The following is a 16,365-nucleotide window of genomic DNA, read 5'->3' on the forward strand; positions in this document are numbered from 1 at the left end:
TTTAAGACCAACAGAAGACTAGAGCCAAGAAAAAGCAAAGTTGATGATATGAGGAGTTTATCTAATAATTTTAACATGGGCTGGATAAAAGTCACGTGTCTTGTCCAGGACTCATGTTTTTGTGGGGGTTTTTTTTGACTCATTGTGTGTATGTATACAATGTGTGTATTTTCATACATATGAAAAAATAGCACTAATCAAATTTACAAAACAAAATATATTACAAACATTTATTTACATTTCCAAACATATTGAAAAGTTCTTACACTTACTAGGGCATGCATAAACTTTCAGAATATACAAAACTCACATGTCACTGGCATACCACTTAATTGAAACACAGTCCTGTGTATGAACCATAAAATAGGAAATGAAGTCTTGTCTTGTGGTTCCTTGAATATGTATAAACCTATTCGATAATTCCAAAAAGAAACTGGAGCGGCTTCTAAATAAGCCCCTCAGAGAAGGGAACCCTATTGGTTCATGCGCAAGACTGTATTTCAAAAAAGTAAGCAGTATGCCAATAACACATTATGAGCTTTCTGTATTCTGAAGGCTTTCTTTATGCCTGGTACATGTATATTAAGAACTTTTCAATGTTTTGATATTTAAATTTTCTTAACATTTTGTTTTTTAATTTGATTCATTAGTTTTACTACTTTTTATTTTGTTTATATAATGAACACTTTACTGTGTGTGTGTGTGTGGTGTATGTACTGCCTAAATTTTTGGTGTGTATACACCAAATATATATACTTGTATCCCTTAATGTTTCTGCCAATACATCTTATTTACTGAAAAAACTTTCTCTATATAAGTCATTGGGAGTAAAACTGATTCATCTGTAAACTCCCACACCCCTCCTTTTGCCTGGGTTCACCTTCTGTCACTGCAAGGGTGGTAAAAGCCTGCCTGTGTAGTTTGTTACAACTTTTTTTCCAGCTTTAAATAAGAACACAATTCTTGAATACCAAATAAAATTGACTAGAAAGCTGCAGTTCAAACTCAATGTGGATGTCAAGGTATCAAGGATAGCTGCAGAGACAGCAGTGTCCATTTCATTTAAGTTTCTGGAAGTCCAGTAGTCGGAGGAGAGAGAACTGTGATGTATGTTGTAGATGCTAATGAATAGTAATGGGATAGGATTAAACAGGTGAAAAAGCAGTGCTCTAAAGAGCTTGTAGAGAAGCACTCAGGATGAGCTGTTAGATTGCCAAGAGTCTTTTGTAACTGAGTCTCTGCATGAAACTAACTGTCCCAGGCATTACTTGAGGCAAGAGAACACAGATGAAGAAAAACAGGCTAGATCCATTAAGGAGCTCAGAAACATTAAAATAACCAATCAGAAAAAAAAGCTCTGCAACATGCAGAAATCTAAGCTGTGCAATTTTGTCAAATGACATCGGGAGGGCAGCATAATACACATACAGTGCCAAAGGGGAGTTATTCACCTGGGGGGAAAAAACTCCCCAGCAATCCATACTCTGCATTTTAAAACAAATTGTCTTGTTTTGGAACACAAAGAATCAGCCTAATAAAAGCAGGAGAAACTTAAAAAGATGGTCCAGATTGCAGAAACCAGTAGTCATAACTCTTAGCAAACTCAGAGCTGACATAGATTACTCTATCATCTCCTGTTTGAGTCACATCTTGGCTTCCATCAAGGCCCAGTATGTCCTCTTCTATGTAATGCAAAATCTTCCAGCTGTGGACTTCTCAAGGAAAAGAGAAAAGGTCCCAGTTGTCTGAGGTATCCTTTACCCCAACATGGTCCTTAGCTCTTCTTTGGAAAAGCTCCCTTGGTTTCTCTAGCAATTTCACTCTTTAACCCAGAAATCCTCAGGACTTTCACCCAATGTTGCAATCCTCAGCCTGGTAGATCTCCCCTTGACTCATTCCAAACACCCCTAATGAGACTCCTGAGGGACTTGACATATGACTCTTCCCGGTGCTTGTGGAAGCACCTTCTGAAAAAAATAAACAAATTGTAGCATGCTCTAGGCAAGGTTAAAGGTGTGTAACCAAATAACAAAATACATAAAATGACTACAGATTAGTTCTATGTGCAGTTTTTTGCTCATGTTTACATACCCCTGGCAGAATTGTAAGATATGTAGCATTTTAAGAAAACATGAGTGGTCGGACAAAACACGTCTTATTTTTAATATTTCAGATTGTGCTATTCTATGATGCATAATAGTTTAATCATTAAACCATATCAATAAGGAAAATAAAATGGTCCTGTTCAAAAGTTGCATACCATTAGTTCCTAATAGCGTGTATTTGCCCCCTTTTTTGCATCAATGACAGCTTGCATTCTTTTGTGATAGTTGTGACTGTGGCCCTTTATCACATGAGAAAAATAAGCTGCCCATTCCTCTTGGCAAAAAGCTTCTGGATACTGTAAATTCTTTAGTTGTCTAGCATGAACTGCATGTTTTGGGGAGAACCTAGTGGCTCAATGTTGAGGGCAGGAGACTGATGGCCATTCCAGAACCTTCACTTCTGCTGCAGCCACAGAAGGGTCGACTTCGCCTTATGTTTCAGATCTTTGTCATGTTGGAAAGTCCAAGTGCGCCCCATGCGCAGTTCCTGCTGACGAATGCAAATTCTCCTCCAATAACTTCTGATAAGATGCTGCATTCAGCCTGCCATCAATTTTGACTAAATTCTCTGTGCCGATGTAGCTCACATGCCCCAAAACAGCAGAGATCCACCTCCATGCTTCACGGTGGGGTTAGTGTGCTTCTCTTCATAGCATTTATGGTTGTGACCATAAAGTTCAATTTTGGTCTCATCACTCCAAATTATTTTGTTCCAGAAGTTTTGAGGCTTCTGTATGTGCTGTTTGGAGTATTGTAAGTGGGCTGTTTTGTAGCATTGGCGCAGCAGTAGCTTTTTCTTAGCGACCAGACAGATTAATCCAGAACCAGTGGGTTATGCACCTCTACCAGCAGTTGAAGATGGAGCAAAGCTGACATTACCGTGTGTGTGGTATGTATATGGTGTGTGTGTGTGTTCCTGCAGGGACATCAGCTTGCCAGTATTCTCAGTCTCTAGCAGATGGACATGCATCTCCCTATTGGGGATTGCTTCAAGTTTTAGAAATAAGGAAATTATATTTTGCCCACATCTCTTGTGGTGATACCAAATGGCCCCTCCCCCAATAGTTGAGAATTCCTAAGGTGAGTTTCAGAATCCCTGACAGTGCCTTGTTCCAGTAGCTGATTTTTCAGCTGGTGTGGACTTAGCTGTTGAAATAGCTGAAAGGCAGCGAGTGCAGGATGCCGAGCACTGTGGTGAAGGTATATGCCCTCTGCCCCTGTGGCCGGAGATTGATTCTTTTCTTAGCTGGGATGGACTGAGCTCAGGTTAAAAAAAAATATATTTGACTGCTTCAGCTGGATGCACACTTTTTCAGGCACTTATTCAGCTTAGTGATAATGATTATGACTAAGAAACCTAAGTACCTTACCCTCTGTGCTGCTTGTCATATTTGGGCATCTCAGCTGGCGTTCCCTATAATTGAGCCAGTGTTATTTATTTATTTAATTTCTTTTCCTATACCGATGCTCAAGACTAGGTCTTATCGTACCGGTTTACAATGTAACTGAGGGGAAACCAATTAACATCAAGGTAGAAAGTAAAGTTACATTAAACAGGGAGCATAAAACCTGGGCAATGGAAGACAGTACAGAGTTTAAACTAAGAAAACAATTAGAGAGAGATAAATATATAAATCAACAAAAACTGTAAGATACAAAACATAGGTTTATCCTAGGCAGTTATTAGCCTGGTATGTCCAGAGGGAGAAGGGAAGGGGTGAGGTTGGGGGGGGGGAAGGGATTGGGGAGGGGTGGGGGAGTGAGAGTCAGTGATGGTTGAGGAGATCCTTCAGCGGTAGGCTTCTGCGAAAAGCCAGGTTTTCAATTTCTTTCTGAAAGTTGAATGGCATTGTTCTTGGCGTAAGTCTTGTGGAAGTGAATTCCAATGTAGTGGACCTGCTGTTGAAAGAGCTCGCTTGTGAATAGTGTTGTGGACCGATGATTTGTTGGGGGGGGCCTTGAGCGAACCTTTGTAGGCAGTTTCTGATCGGTCTTGCGGAAGTATGTAATTCAAGTGGGAAGGTGAGTTGGAGAGTGGATTGCTGGTAGACTGATTTGTGGATGATGGTGAGAGCCTTGAAAAGTATTCTATATTGGATGGGCAGCCAGTGTAGAATTTTTAGTATTGGTGTGATATGGTCCTTGCGACGAGTGCTTGTAAGGATCCTAGCCGCTGCGTTTTGCAGCATCTGAAGAGGTTTGGTGGACGAAGCGGGCAGACCAAGTAATAGAGCATTACAATAGTCGATCTTTGAAAACAGTATGGCTTGAAGCACCGAACGGAAATCCTTGAAGTGTAAGAGCGGTCTAAGTTGCTTCAGGACCTGTAGCTTGAAGAAGCATTCTTTGGTTGTGGCGTTAATGAATTTTTTGAAATTCATTCTAGAGTCAAGGGTGGCCCCAAGATCTCTGACCTGGTTTGCTAATGGGATGCTAGCATTATTTGCGAGGGGGTTGTTGTCACAAGGGGAGATAACCAGTAGTTCCGTTTTGGAAGTATTTAGGACCAAATTGAGACTCGAGAGCAGAAGGTGGTGGCGTGTAAGCAGTTGTTCCAGAAATTTAGAGTAGAGATGGGGTCTGAGATGGGGATTATGATTTGTACATCGTCCGCGTATATAAAGTGGGTGAGATTGAGACTATTGAGTAGCTGGCATAAAGGGAGTAGATATATATTGAACAGGGTAGGGGAAAGAGACGAACCCTGAGGTACACCTTGGTTTGATGGAATGGAGTGAGATTCTTTGTCATTTATTTTGACTTTGTAGTGTCTGTTGTTCAGAAAGGATGTGAACCAGAGCAGTGCAGAGCCGGATATGCCTATTTCCATTAAGCGGTTTATGAGGATATTGTGGTTTACCGTGTTGAACGCGGCAGAGATGTCGAAGGGCTAGCAGGTAAGATTGTCCCTTGTCAAGGCCCATCAGGATGTTGTCCGTTAGAGAAAGAAGGAGGGATTCTGTGTTTAGGCGTTTCCTGAATCCGAATTGAGAGGGGTAGAGAATATTGTGGGAGTCAAGGTAGTCTGTGAGTCGGATGTTGACAAGCTTTTCCATTAGCTTGGCTATAAAAGGTAGGTTTGCAATGGGGCGGAAGTTTGCAGGGTCGGCTGGGTCCAGGTTGGGTTTTTTAAGTAAGGGTTTAAGTGAAGCAATTTTTAAGAAGTCCGGGACCGATCCTTGATTGAGGGAGCAATTTATGATGTCTGCCAGCGGTTTAGCAATGGTGTTAGGGATGGTGAGAAGTAGTTTGGTCGGTATTTGGTCCAGAGGATGAGTGGAAGGTTTCATTTTCTTGATTATTGATTCAATTTCCAGGGAGGATGTCTGTTCAAGAATTTCTAGTGACGGTCTGTGGATATTTGGTGGAGGGTTATTAGTTGCGAGGCTTAATGGTTGCGAAGGGTTTGGAGCCATGTTAGTTGAAGCCAGGGGGGCAAGAAGGTTTTTGATTTTGTTATCAAAAAAGATAGCCAACTCTGTAGATTTGTTCTGGGCTTCTTCTTCTGGGATGGTGAGGGGCATAGGTGTGGTAAGGGCAGCTACATATGAGAACAGAGTTTTAGGGTCATATAAGAAGCCGTGTATTTTTTTGGCGTAGAATCTCGTTTGGTGCGGGTAATGGATGTCCTATAGTAGCTCATTGCAGTTTTGTACGAAGCAAGTGAGGAAGGGGAGGAATCTTTCCGCCAGCGTTGTTCTTTGTGTTGTAGATCCTGTTTGAGTTTCCTTAGTTCGGTTTGAGAACCAGGGTTTCTTGTTCGTGCGGGCTGGGTTGATAACTTTTGTTGTTACAGGGCAAATTCTGTTAGCTACTGAGTGTGTAATAGTTTGCCAGGAGTTCATAGCGGTATCCGCATCTGAGAAGTCCAGTTTAATTAGTTCTTCGGCCAGGCTGTTGTTGAGAGTGTCCATGGAACAGGGTTTCCTGAACTGGATCGAGGATTTAGTAACAATAGGGGTCAATTTTGTTTTATATATAATTTTGTAGTTATCGAGTGATCTGACCAGGGGATGGGAGAGCAGGAAGGAGGGGTGATGGGCGAGATGGTTTCGTTAGTGAATATCAGGTCAAGCGTGTGGCCTGCCTTGTGTGTGGGGTTGTTTATAATTTGTTTGAATCCCATAGCCTGGAGAGAAAGGAGAAGGGCTTCGCAATTAGATGATAGGGTAGGGGAGTCAACATGGATGTTGAAATCTCCTAAGATAATAGCCGGTGAGTTAGTGTTGATGTGTTTGGCTATGGTTTCGATGAGTGGAGAAGGGTCGGATTCTAGGAGCCCCGGGGGGGCGTAAATAAGGCAGACTTGAAGCTGGGAGGATTTGAATAGTCCGATTTCTAATTTGGTCGTCGATTTGAAGGCTTGTTGGGACAGTCTCAGTTCTTTTTTTTGCTATTAACATTATTCCACCCCCTCTTTTTTTAGGTCTGGGGATAGAGAAGATGTCATATTGTTGTGTTGGCAACTGGTTAATAATGGCGGTGTCTGTGTTTTTTAGCCATGTTTCTGTAATGGCACAGATGTCCGGTTGGGTGTCCAGGAGGAGGTCGTTGAGCAAATGAGATTTTTTTGAGAGCGACTGGGAGTTGAAAAGGGTTAAGGTGATTAGAGATAATCCTAGGAATTGTGTTAGAGGGGAGATCATGATTGGAATCAGGGATCTCTTTGATCGTGGATTGAGCACGGGTGTATTCGCTCTGTGGGTGAGTAGGTGAGGGATGATCTGAATGGGGAGAAGTTTGTAGCATGCTGTCTTTTTACGAAGAAATTGCAAGGTGGATAAGATTGTTGGATGACTACTGGGTGTTGGAGTGGCTTGATGAGTGCTAGATGCTGGATTGACTGGAAGAATGCTGGATGCTGGGGTGACTAGAAGATGCTAGAGGGATGGTGGAGTGACTGGACGAATGCTGGTTGTGGAGTGACCTGGTGATGCTGGTTGCTGGAGTGACTGGATGAGTGCTGCTGGAGACTGGATAGTGCTGCTGGAGACTGGATGAGTGCTGCTGGAGGACTGATGAGTGCTGCTGGAGACTGGATGAGTGCTGCTGGAGGCTGAATGAGTGCTGCTGGAGGCTGAATGAGTGCTGCTGGAGGCTGAATGAGTGCTGCTGGAGTGGTAATTAGTTTTAGTTTCGTTTTAGGTATCTTTGTTCTTTGCCCCCCGTCTCTCCTGCACGTCTCACCTCGAGTGTCTGGTGAGCAGGCTTTTGCCCCGGATGGGCCGCGCCGATCGCGCAAGCCTCGGCAGGGAGGAGGAGGAAGCGGTTGGGTGCAGGTGGGCGCCGGGATGTAGGCCGCCGAAATGATATATATGGCAATAGATTCTTCCGCGGGTATGGCTCGGGACTTCCTCGGGGCTGTACGAAGGGGCGAAACAAAGGGGCTTGCCCCTTTGTTGCGCTCCTTCGGTGCGCGACGCCGGACGTAATGCTGATTTAAAGCCCCTCAGGGCTGGCTCCTATTGGTGGAGCTGGATCGGGGGCGGGGCTCCCTTTCGGCGCGGTTTTTGTATTGTTTAGATGCGTCTTTAGGTTTTAAAAGATGCAATCTTTACTCTACTTGCCTTGGAGGCTCATGAGGAATTGCTTTTTTCTCACAGGACAAGCAGTACGATAGTCTTCACATGTGGGTGACATCATCAAGATTGAGCCCAATCACAGAAAACTTTTTGTCAGTTTCTAGAACTTTGACTGGCACCATTGAGCATGCCCAGCATGGACCTAACCCTGCATCCAGCAGGGGTCCCCATTCAGTCTTTTTTTTTTTTTTTTTTTTCCGTGCAGCAGTAGCCTCACAGATTCTGGAGCTCTGTGAGTTTACCTCACAAATTTTCCTCACGGAATTCAAATTTAAAATTAAACAAATTTTTCCCTATCCAGGGGTCCCCCATAGACTACTGACCATAGTCAACGCCGATAAGGTTGTTTCCCGTTGTTTTTCAGTCGGTTCCCGGAGGTTTTTCTTAATGGAATCAGACTCACAGACCGTTATTTTTTTTGTTCTTCAAACATCATGGCTACCGGGTTCTCAAAGTGCCCCGAGTGCCCAAGAACCATGTCCATCACAGACCCGCATGACATGTGCGTTCTGGCCCTAGGACCCGTTCATGACATGCAACAGCATACAAGCTGTTCACAAATGAGTCCATCGACTTTGGCATAAGCAGTCAAATTCTCTCTCCTCAAAGACTCAGTCACCACTAAAGCCTAAACGGCAAAAATCTACTGGTGATGTCACTTCGCCTTCCTCTTCCCAGTCCAAAGCATCGACATCCTCGTCCTCTATGCCAGAAAGAGTGGACTGATCGAGAAAAGCATAGACACAGTCATTGAAGTATCTCCTCCGATGTCTGAACCGGAAAACCATCGATGACAGACAGAGCCACCGACCAAAAAAACCTTGAGACTAGGCCCCATCCCCATCTGGACTCCGGGCACAGATGTGTTCCCCGCTGATATCTGTGCCGGGATCTGAACTCCACTGCCCCAGATGGAGCCTTCGGCTACACCTTCCGAGCCTCCACCCCTGACTGCTGTGCCTCCCATGCCAGCTTCTCAGGCGGAATTGGACAGGATTGTCCATGAGGCAGTGCTTTAAGCTTTACGAGGCTTCCAGTCTGCACTGGCACAGACCCCCATACTGGTGCACAATCCAATGCTGCTGATGCTGGCTCCACTTCTGGATAGGACTCCTTAATCAGTGCTTTTCCTCCGGCCCCTACAAAGCCACTGACTCCGATACCGATACTATTATCCTCTGAGGAACTGGATTGGCCGATACCTGAACAGACACCGGGACCATTGGGTTCCGCACCATCTCACCGTCCTTCAAGAACACGGATACCATCGATGCATTCACCATCCTCTGTGCCTCCAGCAGTGCCACCTCCAGATACGGCTGGATTTGGACCTCTACATCAACCTCAAGGTCCTGGAGGTGCCGGTGACCAGCCTTATAATCCATGGGGAGTTGATATTACAGACTCTGATTCAGATCTTCCTTCAGAACCTTCACCCCCAGATGAACGTAGACATTCTCCACCTGAGGACTTGACATTTGCAAACTTTATAAGGAAATATCTTACACAATTCCTTTTAATTTGCAAACAGAAGAGCATGCTAGGCATAAAAATGCTTGAAGTGCTACAATTTTGTAGATGCACCCAAGGAGGTCATGGCAGTTCCTGTACATGAAGTGCTGCTGGACTTACACATTGTAACTGGGAACATCCTGGCTCAGTTCCTCCTGTAAATAGGAAAGCTGATGCCATATATCTAGTACAATCAGCCCTCGGATTCCAAAAATCACAACTACCCCACAGTCTGTAGCATGTGCCCCATGCTAACTTCATGGAGTGCCCCCTAGTCTTTCTACTATCCGAAAGAGTAAATAACAGATTCACATCTACCCGTTCTAGACCTCTCATGATTTTAAACACCTCTATCATATCCCCCCTCAGTCGTCTCTTCTCCAAGCTGAACAGTCCTAACCTCTTTAGTCTTTCCTCATAGGGGAGTTGTTCTATTCCCCTTATCATTTTGGTAGCCCTTCTCTGTACCTTCTCCATCACAATTTTATCTTTTTTGAGATGTGGCGACCAGAATTGTACACAGTATTCAAGGTGCGGTCTCACCATGGAGCGATACAGAGGCATTATGACATTTTCCGTTTTATTCACCATTCCTTTTCTAATTCCCAACATTCTGTTTGCTTTTTGACTGCTGCAGCACACTGCACCGACGATTTCAATGTGTTATCTACTATGACACCTAGATCTCTTTCTTCGGTTGTAGCACCTAATATGGAACCCAACATTGTGTAATTATAGCATGGTGTTATTTTTCCCTATATGCATCACCTTGCACTTATCCACATTAAATTTCACCTGCCATTTGGATGCCCAATTTTCCCGTCTCACAAGGTCTTCCTGCCATTTATCACAATCTGCTTGTGATTTAATTACTCTGAACAATTTTGTGTCATCTGCAAATTTTGATTCTCACTCGTCGTATTTCTTTCCAGATCATTTATAAATATATGAACAGTAAGGGTCCCAATACAGATCCCTGAGGCACTCCACTGTCCACTCTCTTCCACTGAGAAAATTGCCCATTTAATCCTACTCTCTGTTTCCCATCTTTTAGCCAGTTTGCCAATCCACGAAAGGACATCGCCACCTATCCCATGACTTTTACTTTTCCTAGAAGCTTCTCATGAGGAACTTTGTCAAACGCCTTCTGAAAATCCAAGTATACTAATCTACCGGTTCACCTTTATCCACATGTTTATTAACTCCTTCAAAAAAGTGAAGCAGATTTGTGAGGCAAGACTTTGCCCTGGGTAAAGCCATGCTGACTTTGTTCCATTAAACCATGTCTTTCTATATGTTCTGTGATTTTGATGTTTAGAACACTTTCCACTATTTTTCCTGGCACTGAAGTCAGGCTAACCGGTCTGTAGTTTCCCGGATCGCCCCTGGAGCCCTTTTTAAATATTGGGGTTACATTTGCTATCCTCCAGTCTTCAGGTACAATGGATGATTTTAATGATAAGTTACTAATTTTTACTAATATAGAAACATAGAAATGACGGCAGAAGAAGACCAAATGGCCCATCAAGTCTGCCCAGCAAGCTATGCACTTTATCCATTTTTTTCCCCTTTTTCTCTCTCCCACCTGTTACTATTGGCTTCCAGTACCCTCCAGCCCTAATTCCCCCTCCACCCAATTTAGAGAGCAGCTTTGAATCTGCATCCAAGTGACGTCCAGCTCAATTGGGGGTAGCAACTGCTGTAACAAGCAGGCCACCCCCTTGCCCCATACTCTTACCCACCTCTGTTTTTATTTTTTTTTTTTTTTTGGAAATAGCAGCCCTCCATCCTTCTGAAATTTCATTTTTTAGTTCCTTCAGAACTCTGGGGTGTATACCATCCGGTCCAGGTGATTTACTACTCTTTAGTTTGTCAATTAGGCCTACCTCATCTTCTAGGTTCACTGTGATTTGATTCAGTCCATCTGAATCATTACCCATGAAAACCTTCTCCATTACGGGTACCTCCCCAACATCCTCTTCAGTAAACACCGAAGCAAAGAAATCATTTAATCTTTCCGCGATGGCCTTATCTTCTCTAAGTGCCCCTTTAACCCCTCGATCATCGAACGGTCCAACTGACTCCCTCACAGGCTTTCTGCTTCGGATATATTTAAAAAAGTTTTTACTGTGAGTTTTTGCCTCTACAGCCAACTTCTTTTCAAACTCTCTCTTAGCCTGTCTTATCAATGTCTTACATTTAACTTGCCAACGTTTATGCTTTATCCTATTTTCTTCTGTTGGATCCTTCTTCCAATTTTTGAATGAAGATCTTTTGGCTAAAATAGCTTCTTTCACCTCCCCTTTTAACCATGCCGGTAATCGTTTTGCCTTCTTTCCACCTTTCTTAATGTGTGGAATACATCTGGACTGTGCTTCTAGAATGGTATTTTTTAACAATGACGACGACGCCTCTTGGACATTTTTTACTTTCTTAGCTGCTCCTTTCAGTTTTTTTTCTAACAATTTTTCTCATTTTATCAAAGTTTCCCTTTTGAAAGTTTAGCACGAGAGCCTTGGATTTGCACACTGTTCCTTTTCCAGTCATTAAATCAAATTTGATCATATTATGATCACTATTGCCAAGCGGCCCCACCACTGTTACCTCTCTCACCAAGTCCTGTGCTCCACTGAGAATTAGATCTAAAATTGCTCCCTCTCTCGTCTGTTCCTGAACCAATTGCTCCATAAAGCTATCATTTATTCCATCCAGGAAAGTTATCTCTCTAGTGTGACCCGATGATACATTTATCCAGTCTATATTGGGGTAATTGAAGTCTCCCATTATTACTGCACTACCAATTTGGTTAGCTTCCCTAATTTCTCTTAGCATTTCACTGTCCATCTCACCATCTTGACCACAAAAAGATCTTTTAGACAAGGTCCTAGATGGTTCATATATAAACCCAGAAGGTATTATCCACCTCAACCTCGACCTCGACAATCTACACCTCCTCAAAGAGGCCAGACTCTTCAAACTAGAACACCAAAACCCAACCAGCCCCCACAAACAGGCCCGGCTTTGGGTTTTTGACTCTTCTAGAGGGCAACAGCCAATCTCTTCCTTCCCAGATCATTCCAGTGGGAAGCCGTTCTGCCTTTTCTCCAATCTATGGCACACCATCACGACAGATCAGTAAGTACTAACTATAATAAAAAAAAAAAAAAGGATACCATCTCAACTTTCTCACTATACCACCGTACGGCCTATCGCGTCCTCTCACAAACCAAAACATTCACTGCCCGCTCCTCGAAGCGGAGCTCTTGACCCTTCTGCAGTCCAATGCTGTAGAACCAGTCCCTTGACAGCGGGGTCAAGGGTTCTACTCTTGTTTCCTGATCCCCAAAAAATCAGGAGGCATTCGTCCAATTTTGGATTTACGTGCCCTAAACAAATATCCCAAAAGTTCAGAATGGTAACCTTGGGTACCGTGCTACCGCTGATTCAAAAGAAAGATTGGCTCTGCTCTCTAGACCTGCAGGAGGCTTATGTACACCATGATATATCCTCATCGCAAATACCTCAGATTTACAGTAGGTCAACGCCATTTTCAATACAGTGTACTACCATTCGGGCTTGCATCAGCCCCCACGGGTATTCACAAAATGCTTAGCAGTTGTAGTACCCATTTAAGGAAAACAGTGTCCACTTCTATCCATACTTGGAGGATTGGCTTATAAGGGTTCAGACTCAAAAGGTAGCATTTCAGTCACTCCGTTACACAGTCTGCTCCAATCACTGGGGTTTCTTATCAACTACCCAAAGTCAAATCTGACTCCATCTCAGACAATTTCATTCATTGGAGCAGATCTCAACACTATCCAGGCAAATGCATTTCTCCCACGAACCAGCAAGTCTATTTTGTAAGGGAGCCATTTAAGAGTAGCTCCCTGGTGAAGATTAGAGGTTTCTCCCATTGAGGAGTCACCTTTGATACCTGTTGAGCTGAATAGGCATTTTTTTTTTTTTTTTTTTAAATAAGGACCACTATTGGTTGTCATTCTCACCTCAGGGATCCTACCTCAGTGAGGAGGATTCTGGTCCATCTAATTGGGAGGGCTCCATGCTCCGGCCTCGGCCTTTCCCTTCCACCCCATGCTTAAGCTCCTTATCCTACGGGAATGGGAGGCTCCTGAGGGTTCGCTCCGGGTGGGGCGTGCGATGGATAAGCTCTATCCCCTCCCGGAAGAGGGCTTGGAGCTGTTGCGATATCCATCAGTGGATTCTTATGTTTCTGCAGTGGCCAAGCACACCACGATCCTGGTGGAAGGTTCCACGGCCCTAAAGGATTCGCAAGATCGTAAGCTGGAGGCTCACCTGAAGTGCATCTTCACGTCCTGGCCCTCGGGGTTTGGGCGTCTTGCTGTAGCAGCCTCATGATGCGGGCAGGCCTTCAGTGGGTCCAACAGTTACTCTGCACCCGGGAGCTTCCGCCAGGTGAGGCAGAACAGGCCGAACGTCTGGAGGCGGTAATCGCTTACGTGTCGGACGCCCTCTACGATTTGGTCCGTGTCCAGGCGAAAGCGATGGTTTCAGCAGTGGCTGCCCGGAGGCTCCTTTGGCTTCGCCACTGGTCGGCTGATCAGTCCTCGAAGACCCGGCTGGGCACGCTTCCCTTCAAAGGTAAGATGCTCTTTGGTGAGGACCTCGACAAGCTTATGGACTCCTTGGCTGACAACAAGGTCCATAAACTTCCAAAGGACCGCCCTAAGGCTTCTCTGTCCTTCGCGGCCTCTCGCTTTCGCTTCAGAGGTCAGCGTCGCTTCTCGAGGGCGGGGCGGTACTCCTAGGGGGTCTTCTCGTGCGCAGTCCTGGTCGCAGTCCTTTCGTGGCAGGCGGCCCTTTTACGAGGGCCAGCCCGTGCGTACCACCGCTAAACCTACCACACAATGAAGTTCAGCCAGCCCATCCCTCGGTCCCTTACCTCAGCGGACGCATCTCCCTGTTTTTTCGAGGAATGGGGTCACAATCACTTCGGATCAGAGACTGGTACGCTTTCGACCTCATCAGGGAACTTCCAGATCTTTCTGTTCTCACCTTGCGGCCGGGCCAAGAGGGACGCGGTGGTCCAGACTCTATCCAAGCTTCTGGATCTGGGGACGGTGGTCCCAGTCCCAGAAAGGGAAATTGGCGCCGGCCACTATTCTATTTACTTCACCGTGCCCAAAAAGGATGGGTCCTTCCGCCCAATCCTGGACCTCAAGAGGGTCAATCAGGCCCTCAAGATCCCCCACTTTCGCATGGAAACCCTGTGGGCGGTCATTTTGGCGGTCCGTCCAGGAGAGTTCCTTGCTTCCCTCGATCTCGCAGAAGCATATTTTCATATCCCCATCCACCGCGACTACCAGAAGTTTCTCCAATTCCACATTCTCAACCAGGACTTCCAGTTTCGAGCTCTCCCCTTCGGCCTCGCGACCGCTCCTTGCACCTTCACGAAGGTAATGGTAGTAGTGGCTGCGGCGTTGCACCGGGAAGGGATTCTCGTCCATCCCTATCTGGATGATTGGCTCATCAGGGCCAAGTCGGAGACCTCTTGCCGGCGGGCGGTGGATCCAGTCCTGGAGCTACTTGCCTCTCTCGGGTGGATAGTGAACTTTTCCAAGAGCAAGCTTCAGCCCTCCCAGGAGTTGGAATTTCTGGGAGCACACTTAGACACCCGAGTAGGCAAGGTTTTCTTACCTCTGGCACGAGCCCTCAAACTGATCGGTCAGGTTCAGAATTTGATTGCGCTATCTTCACCGACGGCCCGGGATTATCTCCAAGTCCTGGGCTCCATGGCTTCTACCATCGATCTGGTCCCCTGGGCTTTTGCTCATATGCGTCCATTACAGAAAGCTTTGCTGTCTCGTTGGCAACCAGTGTCGGAGCAGTTCCATGTAGTCCTTCCCTTCTTGGAGTCTACTGCCGACGAATTACAGTGGTGGCTGTCCCTTCCTGCCTCATCTCCTACAAGGGATGCCTCTTCAAGCTCCACAGTGGACGATAGTAACCACGGACGCCAGCTTGTTGGGCTGGGGTGCGGTCTGCCTATCTCAGTCCACCCAGGGGACATGGTCCCAGACTCAGTCGCACTGGCACATCAATCGGCTGGAAACTTTGGCGGTCTGCCTGGCCCTTCAGGAGTTCCTTCCTCTGATCGGCGACAAGGCGGTACGAGTCCTGTCCAACTCCACCACAGTCACCTACATCAGTTGCCAAGGGGGCACTCGCAGTCCCCTGGTAGCCTTAGAAGCTAGCCGCCTACTCGCTTGGGCGAAGCGTCACCTACAGTGCCTTGCGGCCTCTCACATCGCCGGAAAAGACTATGTTCAAGCTGACTTCCTCAGCCGGCAGTCGCTCGATCCGGGAGAATGGAACTCTCGGACGCAGCCATGGCTCTGATAGTGGACAGGTGGGGTCCTCCTCATGGCGACTCTGCACAATGCCAAAGCCAATTGGTTCTTCAGCCGCTGGCAGGAACACGGCACAGAGGGCGTGGACGCTCTGGGTCTCCCTTGGCCGGCGGACGTGCTTCTGTAAGTGGTTTCCCCCCCCCCCCCGTGGCCTCTGGTAGGGAAAGTTCTCAGGAGAATCGAACTCCACCGGGGTCCGGTGATTCTCGTCGCTCCCGAGTGGCCGCGAAGGCCGTGGTTCGCGGATCTCATCAATCTAGCGGTGGATGGGCCCCTGCGCCTCTGTCATCTCCCTCGTCTCCTCCGGCAGGGGCCTGTATTTTTCGACCAGGCCGATCACTTCTGTCTAGCGGCCTGGCTTTTGAACGGCGTCGCCTGAGGCACAAAGGTTATAGGGAGGTCGTCATCACCCTGCTGCGAGCCCAGAAGCAGTCTACTTCTCTGGCCTATGTGTGCATCTGGAAGGTCTTTGAGTCCGCATGTAAGGAGGCGGGCGTCCCGGCGCGCTCCGCCTCTATTCCTTTGGTTCTTTCTTTCCTTCAGAAGGGTCTCTAAGGGTCTCTCCTTCAGTTCCTTGCGTGTTCAAGTCTCTGCGCTTGGCTCTCTCCTGGGTCGGGTGGATGGTCATGCCTTGGCTGCTCACCCGGACGTCATTCATTTCCTGAGGGGCGTTAGACACCTCCGCCCTCCCTCTCGGGCCACGTGTCCATCTTGGAGTCTCAACCTCATCCTTCGTGCTCTCTGTGTGGCTCCCTTTGAGCCTCTTCGCCACTC

At 46.2% G+C, this 16,365-nt stretch overlaps 1 protein-coding gene across 3 annotated transcripts in view; it reads left to right on the forward strand.

Moving 5' to 3' along the window:
- Positions 1-16,365, forward strand: part of MELK (maternal embryonic leucine zipper kinase) — a 265,917-nt gene that overhangs the window by 50,167 nt on the left and 199,385 nt on the right. The window lies entirely within an intron of this gene.

The sequence above is a fragment of the Rhinatrema bivittatum genome, chromosome 8, assembly GCF_901001135.1.
Source record: "Rhinatrema bivittatum chromosome 8, aRhiBiv1.1, whole genome shotgun sequence".
In the NCBI taxonomy this organism is placed as follows: domain Eukaryota; kingdom Metazoa; phylum Chordata; class Amphibia; order Gymnophiona; family Rhinatrematidae; genus Rhinatrema; species Rhinatrema bivittatum.